Genomic DNA, 16,108 nt, shown 5'->3' with positions numbered 1-16,108 from the left:
CCCCCTCCTGGCCTCCCGGAACAGGCGTCTGCCCACACAGTTATGGCTGTGTCTACAGTACTTTCGCTTTTCATTCTCTCTCCCAACCCTGGCTGACCCCATGGTCATTTGTATATCAACAGCTACCTCTCTAAGCCCCATACCGTGTGGTCCAGCTCGGCACTACCCATCCCTCCTCTCCCATAAGCATTTCCTGTTTGAACAGAGCTCCAGAAGTTAAGCAGACAACAAGAGTTGCCTGTTGATCCTGGGTGGATCTGTGTTGGCCGTTGCTGTCTGTTATCCCAGGAAGAGACCATGAGCACAGGTGTCTATCGGGTGAAGGCAGAAAGTAGGAAGACGCTACTGGGAAACAGCATGCGGTCCATATATCATGATCTCCTGGGTCACAATCATTGCAGTGCGAGGGGCGTGGCCCTGAGGACACATTTGTGCTGGTCATGCCCCCAAAAGAGATGTTTCATTAGACAGCCCCACCCATGCTCCACCCCCTTTCTGTCCCATCGATGGCCATAGCCCCCCTGCTTCTAGAGAGGGAAGCCAGGAAGTAGGCAATCCTGGGTTTAAGTCCAGTGGTGTATAAATAAAAGGTGCAGTGTGTGGATGCACATGGGTCTCTCTTTCCAGGAAGGCCCACAATGCATACCTGCAGCTATTTTTTTTCAATACTTACACCTCTGGAGTTCCATGCCAGTGGTGGCAGTGCTGCATAAATCACTGGGAAAATAGCATGGTGGCCATTTTCCTTGCATTTTGCTCATGTGAAGTAGGAACATTGATTAAACAATGGCTGATGCACCATTATCCTGTCTATCTGCACATGTGCAGTAGACTCTAGCATAATTTAGGTAATAATTTGTTGTTGTATTGGTTTACAACCTACTTTTACATATTAGGAATAACTCTGAGCTCTCTAAAAACTCAAGAACTGACAAATGTTTATCCAATATTTAAACCATCCCCAACCACTGATCATGTTGAAAATTCTCTTTAAAGAAAGTTTATTTTGATGCATAGCTTTTTCATTTAGGGAAGCATACCTCTTACATGTATTCTTTCTTTTCTAAATAGGTAATCATTTGGAAAGTGTTGTGTCTAATCTTTTGAAGTGCAATAGGAAAAAAGCTGGCATGCAGTATAGGTAAACGCTTAGTCTTGACTTTGAAAACACCACCACTAAGCTAATGGTGCGTACACATGGTGTGAGGGGGCGGCTGACAATATTGTTTTAATATCACAAGCCACCGGGACCCAACAGGGAGGGAGGGATGGCACGGGAAAATGGCTGTAATTGTGCGATTCAGTGTCACTTTCTATTCAATTTGGACTATATAGTTTAAATAGAATAGAAGTTGACCCTGAATCACACCATGTGTACACAGCATTACATGGATATCGAGTTTAAAAAAACTCAATGTTTTTCTTTAAAAAAAAAAGAAAAACATTGCGGGAACAACTCACATTTCATTAGTAGACTTATTATTGTATTGTTCTAATCCCCAACAGGGCTGGATTAAGCACTTGGAGGGTCCAGGGTACTCAACACAGGTGGACTTTCTTTTCCTCCTGCCAGAAAACTGTTGCCCAGTCACGACCTGCCCAGTGCAGTTACACTTAGCTCTGCTCCACACTTCCTAAAGATGTCCGCACTTCCTATAGGTGAGCCATACACTAGTGCGATTTGGGTAGTTTTCATTAGATTCTGACAGATCGGTCAGATAAATAAGACTAAAAGTGTCAAATAGCTTTTGTTTGACCTCCGATTCCAATCCTATGCAAGATCCAGTGAGCACTCCGATGACTAGCAGCCGTCACCGGAGCACCAATTACATTTCCCTGAGTAGTTAAGTATGACTTTTTTTAACCTAATTTATTTTATTTTTCTCAATGTTGCATTAGGCATGTGGCCAGCCAAAGAAGCATTCCCATAGCTGATCAAGGTAAGGAATCCACAGTGAGACCTGTGATTATGCCGGTGTTATTGTCACAGTGCTGAATGCATTTTTGTTGTTTAAAAAAAAAAAAAAAATTTAAGTAAATTCAGGTAGGTAAGTATGGGAAATGCTTACAAAAATTGTGAATTCAAGGGTTTTGGACAGTTTTTCCCAATAACTGTTCCTAAAGTCCTTTAATACATTCAGGTAATAGTAAAATAATGCAAAAAGGGTATACAAACACAATACTTACCATTATTTTTATAAAATTGTTCATAAATCTGCCCCTTAATTGCCAGTTCATCAATATATTATTTAATAGTTTACTTTATTTTAATGTTATATTTTTAAAATGGGTAAATAATGTTTAAAAATAAAGAAAATTAATTTATAACAAATGTATCCAGTATTGCAGATTGATTTGACAAAGCATAAATACGCTCTTCCTTTTATTAATGGATTATAATTGTTGGTAATTTCAGTAGCACCCCCTTAAAGTAATCTAAATGTATTATCTTAACAATATAGGGAAGAGCCTCCAACAGAGGACAAGGCTTGTAATGTGTAGCTTGGACTCATTGGGGGAAATTTACTAAAGGCTCACACACACTGGGCAACTTTGAGCCGAAAGCCGTTCAAAACAGCAAGTTTGAGCGGCTTTCAGCTCAAAGCCACCCATTGTGTATGCCCCGGCGATGAGTGGTGATCGCTGCTGCGCGCTCCCGCATCATCGCCGGGAAAGGTATTACCAGCAGATGAGCAGCTTTGAGGATGGCTTTGCATAGCACTGCGCTATGTAAAGCTGTCCGCACCCCACTGGCCGCGCCGGGCATGGGGAAAGCCGCTCAGTTTGTATGCACTAAGCGGCTTTCCCCCAAGTGATGACAGCGGTCATCGCTGTACATACAGTACATGCTGGGCATAATCACCCAGTGTGTATGGACCTTAAGATAGGAATTCTGTTTCAGATGTGATGTTGCTATGGACAACCAATCAAATTATATCTATTCTCTTCTAGAAGGTGCTAAATAAATAAGAAGTAGAATCTGATTGGTTGCCCATAGCAAAATCCCAACTGAAAAGGAACTCCTGCCTAAGTAAATTTACCCCATTGTCCATAGCAATCAATCAGATTATAAGGTACTTATATGTTAGTTGGGCGCCCAGTAAGCTATTTGCTTATTTTTATGCGTCCCCTCGCGGGGCTCGCTACGCTCACCACGCTGCGCTCGCCACACTATATAAAGTCGACTCCATGCCGACATGGATAGTGGGTGTATGAGCGTACTAACTATAGTGGGCGCCCAACTAATATATAAGTACTGATTCTAATTATTTATTTAGCATCTTCTGAAAGATAATATATAGAATTTGATTAGATGCTATGGGCAACATCCAATATTCAATAGAACTACCATATTAGTAAATTTGCCCCATTATTGTGTTCCCATCCTGCTTTACCTTACCATATGGTTTACTGCAAACTATGGGCCTTATTCTAGTTCACTCTTTCTGACAAAATCCTTCTTAGATGGACAAAACCATGTGCACTGCAGGTTGGGCAGATGTAAAATGTGCAGAAAGAATTCGATTTGGGTGAGTTTTTTTGATTCTGTGGAGAGTAAATACTGGCTGCTTTATTTTTACACTGCAATATAGATCTCACTTTGAAGTAAAATCCCACCCAAATGTAATTCTCTCTGCACAAGTAACATCTGCCCCACCTGCAGTGCACATGGTTTTGTCCATCTAAGAAGGATTTTGTCAGAAAGAGTGAACTAGAATAAGGCCCTATATGCTGTTTACGTTTCCGTAAACCTTAACACATAAGGTGCATGTTTATTTTCTACTTCCATGTTTATTGCAATTATGTATCTATAATAGGTGCAGTGTGTGTGTGTGGTGCACATGGCCCCTTGAGTCCACGGGAGCCCACGCCACACATTCTGCACCCACTTTTAGTGTATTAACCATTTTTCTGGTGTTTTGCTCATTCACAGTAGGGAGAACTGCCAGAAAAATGTCCACTGTGCCACTTACCCAGAGTCCTGTGCATGCACAGTAGTCTCCAGCACCGCCATACGTACTAATGCTGTGAAACTCCTATGCTCCGCAGCTGCCAGGAGAGAGAGGTGGGGGATCCGGTTAGAGAATGTACACGTAATTTTAGTACGTCCCTGGTGTAATGTGTGATGGGTTTCGATCTATAAACCATTCCTTAGTAACTCTTCTCCATATGTTACCAAGTTGCATTCTGCCGTAAGATAATATGAAAGCGATTTTTACAGTAGCAGCATCAAACTTTTTGGTACTTGTTTCGGTACATGTTTCCTAGCACGGCGGTACCGATTTTGATTGTATTGATCGGGTCGTAAAAATCGCGTCGATCGCATCGATTTTTACATGGGAATCAATGTAAAATGGTCCCTGGGACCCGATTTTACATTGAGTTCAATGTAAAAAGCCCCCAAACCCCCCCTTTTAATAGCAAACCCCCACTGATGGTTGAAATGGCCCCCCATTGTTAACGCCACCCAACTATTGACGCCAACCTGAAGCATAGCGAGCGCAGCGAGCCCGCGAGGGGCGGCGGTACGCGTCCTCCGACATTTTCATACCCCCACTATCCAAGACGGCGTGGAGTTGATTTCATATAGAAGAGGAATGTGACCCTGGGGTCACCTAGGAGCGCTGGTAGGATAGAAGGAATATGTGCTTGTAACAAATATTATTATAAAGAGATTCTGAGGGCTATTGCAGCTCCTTGGAAACAGAGGTTGTGTGCCTCTATACAGATAAAGCTATTCAAGGAAATTGCACGCTGCCTAGGCTGCATGCATACCCAAGGAGCGCAGTTGTACTCAGAAAAAAATAACAATAATAATTTTCCTTAATGGAATTATTTATTAAAAAACAATATATAACAATTTATACATAGAATATATATTGTCCTGTCTGTCTGATCTATGTTTGAAGTGCACTTCTAATGAATTTTTATTCTATGTATAAATTGTTATATATTGTTTTTTAATAAATAATTCCATTAAGGAAAATTATTATTGTTATTTTTTTCTGAGTACAACTGCGCTCCTTGGGTATGCATGCAGCCTAGGCAGCGTGCAATTTCCTTGATTTCATATAGTGTGGCGAGCCCAGCGAGCCACCGAGTCCTAAGCGTGGCGAGCGCAGCAAGCCCCGCGTGGGGACGCGCATAACTTCACAGGTATACGCGTCCGCTCGCCACACTATATAAAATCAACTCCACGCTGACGTGGATAGTTGGGGTATGAAAAGGTCGGAGGACGCGTACCGCCGCCCCTCGCGGGCTCGCTGCGCCATGCTTCGGGTTGGCATCAATAGTGGGGTGGCATTAACAATACGGGGACATTAACCATACTTTCTAACCCTATACAATGAGAAATTGGCCATATTGGCCCATTTCCCATTGTTCCCTATGTAAAATCGGGTTGATCAACCCGATTTTAACTTTAAAAAGTAATTTAACATTATTCTCTATTGGAAAATCGCGTTGATCGCGTCGGTCGCGTCGCGGCCCATTATAATGGCCCGCGATGGACCCGATCAACGCGATTTTGTCTTTCACCGGCAAATACACTTTGACATAAAATCGGGTCCATCGGGTTGATCGCATGCCTTAAGTGCCTTAAACTTAAGGCATGCGATCAACCCAACGGGCGCCGTGCTAGGAAACAAGTACCCTTGTTTCCTAGCAGGGTGCCCAGATTTGTTACGTACGTAATTGTAGTGAAATCGCATCGCTTCGCATTGCATGGTACGTTTTTACTGTGCGATACAATTTGTCATTGCACAAGCACCAGGGGTGGATTGGGGACTAAAAGTGGCCCTGGAAAATATCTGGAAGTGGCCTTATGTGGGTGGCAGCAAATCATTAATGGGCAGAGCCAGCAGAACAGTAGCAGCGCTGGACCTTATACTTACTGCAGTGTATGGGGAGAAGGAGGTGAGGTGGGAGGAGGTGGGGCAGTGGCCAGGAGCAGGCAGAGAGGAGGACAGCGGGTGGAAGAAGGTGGGGCCGCCCTGTGCGGCACTGCAGTCGCTGATACATTGCCAGGGAGGGGTGGATCCAGAACAAAATGTCAGGAGGGCACCATAATAGGGAAGGGAGATGGTTCATTTGCACATGATCCCAAAACAGTTGGCACTGCCTCAAAACAAGGGCATGGCCTTAAAGGGAATGACGAGGAGAAACAATGGGTAACAGTGAACAGATGATTGAGAAGGCAGAGGGTGATGTCTTGGAAAGGCAGAGGGACAGGAGAGAGAGGAAAATGGGGAAATAGTGCCACAGGGGAGAGGTAGATGGTGATACAGTGAATGATGGGGAGAGATTGAGAGACAAAGGTGGCTACAGGGAGAGACATAGGGAGCTAGGGAAGGTGGACAGAGGGATGGGAGAGCGAGTGGGGGAGAGTAAGTGAGAGGGGGGTGAGAGAGGTGGCAAGAGAAAGATGGGCTAGCTGGGAGGAGAAGAGAGAGAGAGAGAGAGAGAGAGGGGGATTGGGTAAAAGGGAAAAATTAGTGACAGTGATAATAGGGGGAGGGGAAGTCAGAGAGAGGAGGGATAGGGCCAGATGTATCAAACTTCAAAAGTGATAAAACAGAGAGTGATAAACAGCCAGCCAATCAGCTTCTACCTCCCATGTCACAGACTGTGTTTGAGCAATGTCAGGCAGGAGCTGATTGGCTGGCTGTTTATCACTCTCTATTTTATCACTTTTAAAGCTTGATACATCTGGCTCATAGGGCGGGATGTATTAAAATACATCGCCGCCCTTCGCGCCCCGCCGCGATGCCACCGCATATGTACTAACATAGGCCCCCCGCGATACCTGTACTGTGGTCTGCGGGGGGTCTCCGTCACCTCCCAGTCGGCTTCTGCTGCTTTCACGCCGGGGACAGCCTGCTCCTCCTCCCCCCTGCAGCCAGAAGGACGTCCGGCTGGGGAGGAAGGGCTTACCGTCCGGGGTCCAGGAGGACCTGCAAGAAGGTAAGCCCAAGGGAGGGGGAGAGGGGGGGTCGGCGAGGCGGCGGGGTTGCGGCGACACGGCGGGCGGCGAAAAGAAGCCCACAGGCTTCTATAGGGTATCGCCACCCAAAGGTGGCGATACCCTGCCCTGCAATATCGCTGCGAATGGGTTTTAGTACATAGGAAAATGCGGTAAAACGGGGGTTTTACCGCATTTTCCCTTTAGTACATCTCGTCCTCAGTGAGAAAGGGCATGAGAGGGGTGAGTAAGTGAGAGGGGGTAAGAGTGGTGGGTGAGAGGAGGAGAGAGAGAGGTTGGGTGAAAGGGGAAAGTGAGTGATGGGAGGATAGTAGGGGAAGGGGAGTCAGAGATGGGCAGAATGAGAAAGGGAAGAGGGAGTGTGTGTGAGGGGGAGAGGAGGGTGAGAGTGACAGAGGGAAAGAGAGTGTGGGGGGGGGGAGCAGGGGCTGGCTTGCAACTTTCAGCCTGGGGACAACACAAGCAAGTGGCCCCAGCTTTCTAAAAAAAAAAAAAAAAAAAACTATTGAAAAATGTGCATTGTGTGTATGTATGTAGATAAAATGCCATTTAGAACTTTGTGGGCCCCATAGCAACATATTGAATGGGCCCCTGTTAGGGTTACCAACTCATCCCTTTAATCCGGCACACATATTAATTACACAGGTTCTGTGGCAGATTAAAACCAGGTGAAATGGAGTCTTGAGGTGTAGCAGTTTAAAACCAGGTGAAAGCCAGCCACAGAACCTGTGTAATTAATATGTGTCCCGGATTAAAGGGATGAGTTGGTCACCCTAGCCCCTGTACAGCCCAGGAACAGTATGCGTCAAAGGCGGGTAACAAAAATTTAGGACATGGCTTTGTGGGGATGGATCGTGGCCAAGTAATAGCCTGCGGGGTGTGTTTATATGGTTAGGGCTGTAGGCTGCAGGGTGTGTGCGTGCGTGCGTATGTGTGTATGTATGGTTAGTGTTATAGGCTGCAGGAGGGGTGTATGGTTCGGCTGAGGGGAGTATTCAGTTAGGTGTAGGGTGTGGAGTAGGGTTAGGGTGCAGGTGGGTGGTAAATGGTTGGGCTGTGGGGGGGTGTATAGTGACAGTTAGGCTGTGTGGGTGAGGGGTGTATAGTTACAGTTAGGCTAGGTACTGTACCTTTTATCTTGTGCCCTCAGAAGAAAATCCCCTCTATATGTAGCAAGAAAGACACAGGTGGCACTCAGAGACACGATAAACCTTAAACGTGGGCTTTAATGTGTGAAAGATGTTTCAGGGTCCAGTGCCCCTTTTACAGAAGAAAAGGCAATGGGTCCCAAAACGTCAATCACACATTACAGTCCACATTATAGTCCACATTTGTGTGTGTATATATTGTGTGTGTATATATTGAATAAAACTGGCAAACACAATCCACCAATGCAGCTGCTGGGGTGCTGATCTCAGTCTGGAATCCAGGGGGTACAGTTAAATATAATAAAGTATCCTAATAAGAGCACTCACCAGTCTTCAAATCTTTGCAACATTGAGAAAGGATTCAATACATCACCAATTTAGTCAGAGCACATTTGTCGTCGTCCTATAAATATGAACAGTTTGTCTTTGGGCTCTTCAGGGCTAGTATCATCTAAATAGCCAGTTAATAATGTCATTGCAATGTCATATATATAGGCGATATTAATGATACTGTAATATCATATACACTAAGTAACAGCTATTTATAAGTACAATTAAAATCATGGGAAAGTCCTATTATAGTTACCCTTTATAGTAACTCTGAGTATTATGGTCTGAAGACTATCTGATTTACTGTAGTGTGCAGCTGGCAGTGACCGTGTGTACCACGCTACAGTATCTATGTGGAACGCATCCAGCCTTAAGACCCACACTTCCGGCTTGAGCTCTGGAGTTACGCCAGAGGTAAGAGATGTTAATGACAGCAGTATGCATTCCACGTCTTAATGGCGTGACACGCAAGATACTGCACTATCTGGACATCATGCCTGACTTCCGGTGGTGCGTTCCAGAGCAGTGGAATGCATGCCGGTGGTCTATGGTGCGATATACATGAGAGGGGTCTCTTTAGCAATTATTAAGCGTTATTTTTACAGGCTATTTCATACTTTATGCCCACTGAGATACACCAAAAGTGGGTTATATAGACTTGCAGTCCTAATTAGTGACTGCTATGGACACTACCTGGCACCATGGTATATAAGGTGCTCAGTTGATACACTTGACAGATCTTCTGTGATCCCCCTGAAAGCTTGGTCCCAAAACATCGACAAATGTGCTCTATGTACTCTATATTGGTGATGTATTAAACCTTTTTCAATTTTGCAAAGATTTGAAGACTGGTGAATGCTTATATCTATCTATCTATCTATCTATCTATCTATCTATGTAACTATCTATCTATCTAGATAGACTGGGGTACAGCACTGGACTCACACGGATTTACACAAAGAAGACGCCACACAAAGCAGCGTCAGGTCGACGTTTCAGATGTTACTCCTTTATCTAGACCAATATCCAACAAAAAATACAAAATATGACATACCTAAATACCGTGAGTGTGTCACTCCCACATCGCTGGGGTCTCGGCAGTTGGCTCCCGCTGTGCAACAAGCCGCTTCCGGGTTTCGCCTGACCTCTCACCTCGCAACGCTGCGTCATGACGTCAGCGTATCTCCGGAGCTGTCCTATGTTGCCAAGCAACCAACACGCCGGCCAACCAACAATTGGGAGATCTGCATAAAGAAACAAAGCAAAGCAATAATAAACAAGAAAACACAGACAAATGCATAATATCCACTGGAGTGTGTAGTCCGCTGTAAACTTTACAAAAACATATTAAAGGACAACTGCTCATTTAAACCTTTCAGTTTCATAGTGTCCAGCTTATAAATCCAATATGTCTCCAATTGGAGCATTTTTTTTGCCCTATCGCCACCCCTGATATCGTATGGTACATGGATGCCATATGCCCTCTGGCCCACTAATATTTCAGTGTCCTTGGCCCGCCAGAGTGCATCTGGCTGCTGGGAGACATACAAAGGACACCTCTCTTTAAACACCGTATCCTCTCATCTGATATATTTTACAAACACAACGACACTAATTTTCTGTATAATTAAGGTCTAATTCTCCACACATAGACAGCATTATAGAACACAGTAAAACACACAGTGAGTGCGCAGTTCAAACCCATCCTCACTAGACATAAAAAGGACGCCCGCTCACCCCCCCATCCGATCGCCCGCCTGCCCAGCATCCCGCCCGTAACCTCCCCCCCACACACACCTAGCTCCCGGCACCATTCTGCCCGCACCCGCCCCCCTGCCAGCTCCCTCCAGCATCCCACCCGCTTTCCCCCACCCTCGCAAGCTTCTGCACCATTCCCCCCCGACATCATACCCCACGATCTCCCTGCAGCATCCCACCCGCAACCCCCCCACCCACCACTAGCTCCCGCCAGCCTTACGCCCACACACCTTCCTGCGATCTCCCGGCAGCATCCCGCCCACAATCCCGCAAGTTTACGCCAACTTCACCGCTGCACATATACCTCATTACCAGCTACTTTGCCCAACTTGAATTACATAGCATGGCTGTTTCATTACTGCCAGTGGAACTGCCACACACTAAGTGGAGCATCTCTTGCCAAAAATAAAAGGCACACAATTTCAACTAGCGCACACATTTTCTAATCCTGGTGTTACAATTAAACAAATGCACACAGATGTGGATTAACAGGCGGAATATGCCGTGCAGACGTGTTTGCATTTGTGGGGGGGTAGAAAAGATGCTGCTGCAAGCTCCTGCCCGCACGCACCCCCCTCCCGCCGGCAGCCCCATACGCACACATCTCCCACCGTCACCTCCCACCAGCATCTCCGCCCCCACAATCTCCCAACAGCATTCACGGCTGCACCACCCCACCTCACCCACCCATAGCACCCCACTCTCTCCCACGCAATACATCCTTTCACAGGTTAAGGGGGCGCAGCCCCTTAAAACCTAGTACATACACATTATTAATGAATATCAGGAGGGGTGGAACTCAGCTGTTGATCAATTCGGGTCACTGTACACAAAATACACATACTGTACACAAAAACACAAAGACAAGGGAGACCGAGGAGAGGAGAGAGAAAAGTGGAGAGAAACAGGTAGAAGAGAGATGGAGAGAGAGATGTACCTCATCAGCAGCAGCAGCAGAGGTGCCCGGGAGCCTGGACGTGTCTGGGAGGGGTCCAGCGTTATCTCTCCAGGCAGCCAGCAGCGGCTCTGGTGGAGCACTGGGGGCGGCAGTGGGATCCTGGGGATCCTGGGGATGGCTGTCACTGTGTCACCCACATCCGACAAGACTGCTGCGGCCGTGGAGGGAGCGGCAGGGAGGGAGAGGAGGGGCTATCCGGCACACTATCCCCTGCGGCAGCCTGTCAGCTGGTCCGCGTAGCTCCCGTCCGCGGTCCCCACACCTGACCCACGTCGGCCTCAATGTCGCCGGCCTCCCGGGAAACTTCCCGGTAGATATAACGGCCAATCCGCCCCTGACAAGCACCCATGCCATGAGATGTGATGGGTGCTTACAATGAGATGTGATGCTATGTGATGTGATGTGTGCATAGTATGTGATGTGATGGGTGCAGCTGCACCTACGCCATTGTTTAGCGTCAACCCCAGTATCCATTCCACCCCGAAGTGTGGCGAGCGGTGGCTGAACGCGTCCTCCGACCCTTTCATACCCCCACTATCCACATCGGCGTGGAGTTGATTTTAGATAGTGTAGCGAGCCACCGAGCCCAAAGCGTGGTGAGCGGATGTGGATTACTTTACATGTATTCCGCATCCCCTCGCGGGGCATGCTGTGCTCGCCACGCTTCGGGCTCGCCAAACTATCTAAAATAAACTCCACGCCGATGTGGATAATGGGGGTATGAAAAGGTCTGAGGACGCGTTCCGCTGCCCCATGCGGGGCTCACTGCGCTCCCCACGCTTCGGGGTGGCGTGGATACTGGGGGTGACGCTAAACAATGGAGTAGGTGCAGGTGCGTACAATTGTAAGCACCCATCACATCACATACTATGCACACATCACATAGCATCACATCTCATTGTAAGCACCCATCACATCTCATTGTAAGCACCCAACACATCTCATGGCATGGGTGTTTGTACAATGAAATATTGCATTGCATCGCATTTGGTGCCATGCGATCCTATGCGATGTTTCATTGTATAAGCACTCCTGTGCAATTAACATGGACATTGCACGCATCGCACAGCACTATAGACGGTACGGGATGCGATGCGATTTTCCTACGCAGAATAGCAAACTAAGCTATTTGCTCAGTGGGCACCCTGCTAGGAAACAAGTACCAACTTTTTAAATGCACGTTAAGACGCCAAAGATATACGGCCACATTTACTGCCCTTGACACTCGGAGGCTCAGATCATTAGTGAAGTTATTTAATTGGCTTTTACAAAATCTTGAAACTCAAATAAATTAGTCAGAATTAACATTTTTAGTAAATAATGAAAAAGACAGCATTTTTGAATGAACAATTTTTGAGTTATGCCCGGCACACTGAAAAATCACAAATATTGTATAAATCACAAGGGTCATATTATAGATTGTGCTGCTGTAGCATAACAATCTATTGTGAAACATTACCAAATGTTCCTCTAACCTACAATAGAGCAGAATTCTGTGTTTATTACTATGTCCTTGAACGTTATGGCAGCACTGTATATTTGTAAACTGTTTATTTTATGTTGCAAAGTTAATTCTTCATCGTTCAGTCATTCAGGGTACAATACAATACACATTTGTGTAATATTGTTATCTTTATTCTTACAGAGCTATATTGTGCATAAACTGATTTATTGTTCATTACATTTTTTTCTTTATTTCATTATCATTTTTAATAAATGTCCATAATGCACATTCCATTAAAATTGACCAAGTTGACAATCACTAATATTTGAGAGTATTGATACCCTGGTCATTACTGTTTTTGTTACACTTATTTGCTTAACCATATATTTTGAATGCCACATCATACAATAGTGTAGTAAAAAATAAATATAATTTTATGTACATAAAGCAAAGGTTTGGATTTTTATAAAATACAGAAACCATAAACATAATACAAGGTATAAAATTCCAAAACTGTAAACGTAATACAAAGGTGTGACAGCAATTATGGATCATCCGTTACAATCTTATCCATGAAGGATCCAGGTTTTCCACTATACCATTTTCAATAGCTGTAAAAGAAAAATAGGAATAAATGAATCAAGAGGAATAAAGGTTTTATTATCTGTTTCTATTGTCATGTAAAAACTCAGTTTTTTACTATTGACCGTCAGCTTTGGCATTCTGCTCTTTAGTAAATCTACTTCATGGCACTATATAAATACAGGATAATTAGAATATTAGAAGCAATAATAATAATTACAGATATAGTATTTGTCAACTTTTTATATTTTTGGCAGAAATTATTTTTAAATCTAAAAATCATCCAATCCTCTAATTCAGTTCCTTTCTAACTGATCAATAAAAAATCATATTTTTTTAAAATGAGTCATCTCAAGCTATAATCTAACTTCGTATGTAAATATCATTACATTAAAAACCTACATCAGGCCTTCCTTCCATAATCCTACACAGTTATAATGGCAATTTTACATACCCTTTAAATGACCTTCAGAATCGTACATCTCCCACTCCTGACTACACAAGCAAGATGATATTGTTGTATTACATTATGAGGTACCCAATTTACTTTTGAGTGCAGCAGTTCCTTTATACATGACACTATTCCACTATTTTTTTATGTTATTACAAATGCATTGACATTTATATAGTTACTGTATATATTCTACAATCCCTGCAAACAGGTTTCTTTGGGGGGGGGGGGGGGGGGGGTTCTGTGCCACTTTTGTATTCATATTTTTCTCTATTCCGAAATTCTTTTTTTAGACTGAGAAAGTTTGAAATCACTTTTTTGTAGTTTAAAAGAAAAAAATCTGACTGATGTTCGTGTATTATAAACATATACTAAACAAATTGTTCTATCCTCTTTTGTTATGGAAGAATATTGTGTGCATTGCTTCAAGTTGTACATGAGAACACAAAGTAATCACAATTTGATATAACTTCATACTGTAGGTATTTGTACTGATAATGGAATAATCTGCCTTCTGCATGTGTATTTTTAGACGCTAATACACTCTTATTTGAACTCCACAGTATATATGTCAGAGCGGGGAATCAGAAACCTGGCATCAGACATGGTCATCTACTTGAACACACCAATAATACCGTACTCCCAGGTCTGCAGGGAGGTTTGCTGGCCCAGGTGCTAAGAGTGGGGTTGTGGCATAATGGGGGACATGGCCACAATATGGCGATGACGATGAGACAGGGAGCAGATTCTCACAGGAAGCTATATCTTTGCTAAACAACGTCCAGTCTGGCAGTCCCAAATTGAAGATTCACATCTTAATGGGACTACCTGTCCAGCAGACAAATGGCAGGTGGGACTTCCAATAGGAAGTCACTGCCAGTCACAGTGAGCCACTGCAGTCTCACACTGGCTCACTGGCAAGGCAGATAAAACCAGCCACTGATCATAACACAACATCAATATACATCCACAGACACAAATAAACAAATCAAATTAATTCTTTAATCTTCTTTTCCAGGTCATATTTTATCTCTTGCAGGATTACACAGCATTTGAACTGTGCTTCTCAATATACTTTTAATATACAGTATCTCTGCAGATTTCAATATCTCTCAAGAATTCTCAGTTTCTGTGAATAGCTCTCAGAGGGGTAAATTTACTAAGATGGGAGTTCTATTGAAAATGTTGCCCATAGCAACCAATGAGATTCTATATATTATCTTCTAGAAGGTGCTAAATAAATGAGAGTTAGAATGGGTTTGTTTGCTATGGGCAACATCTACTGTATACTCAGTAGAACGCCCATCAAAGTAAATTTACCCCAGTATCTCTCAGTATCAGACCTGTAGGGATCTTACTTACAGACTCCACAGATCTCAGATGTGGCTCCCAGTGCTGACATGCTGTCTTCGGCTCTAATAAGTCTCACTCCCTGCTGGTGATTCTGCAGCGTTCAGTCAGTGCAACATCAACAGGAAATCAGTGGCTTCTGTCGCTACTTCCATTATAATACAGTGCCTAATCTCTTATATAGCCAAACAACCCACATGTTCACAGCTTCAACTATTGTGTATGGGGCTTTATTCTCTCCAAGTTGTATATTCATTTCTTTGGCCTACTACAATTGTTGTGAGATGTTCAATAGGTATAGCTGTATCCATTTGAGAATTTACCTAAGGGCTTGTATACAGAGGTGCTGATAAACAATGACTGATAAAAGAAAATACCTTGTACTATGTCCTAGCTTTTAGGAGAAACTTCAAAGCACGTTTTCAAAGTTGCCCTATAGCATAATATATTATTTATTTAAAGATTTCTGTCATAGAACTCAATCATACAGTATTGTTCTGAGCACTGATGTTCATGATGGCTGAAGCCCACAAACAACATTGAAGTGGGCGCATTTCATAGTGTGTACAAGTCCATATGATTACATTATATTTCACCTGTCATTATTAACTATACATTTTAAAAAATATATATGTTGTTTAATTGTAAACAATACACATTTGGGAGTACAGAATATAATGACAAACATATAATAGTCAAAAGGTAAATACCACAAGTCCAAATAAAATTACAATACAAATAATTTATTTTTAGAGAAGAAAGTAAAAAAACATTAGAAATGTACAAGATATAAAGCTATAGAATTATATAAAAAAAAAACAGATGAAACATAGATCCTTATAGTTTAGGATGAAGTTTTTCAAAATGGGGGATAGCCAAGGTCGTCATATTGTGGTTTTATGAATGTTGTCTTTTGTAGTATTTGGTAAAACAATAACATAAGGAAGCCAAATGTCAAAATATTTAGTGGCTCTCGACTCTTGATCAAGAGAGCACTCAATCCAGTCCATTTGATACATATAAGTTAACCTGGGAACATTAATGCAAGATAAATGGGCTCTGTTCACTATACGAGCCAACAGTAGTCCAGAACCTACCGATGGAA

The sequence above is a fragment of the Crinia signifera genome, chromosome 2 (genome assembly GCF_055691185.1).
Source record: "Crinia signifera chromosome 2, ASM5569118v1, whole genome shotgun sequence".
NCBI lineage: Eukaryota > Metazoa > Chordata > Amphibia > Anura > Myobatrachidae > Crinia > Crinia signifera.
Note: the sequence above shows the minus strand (reverse complement) of the source record.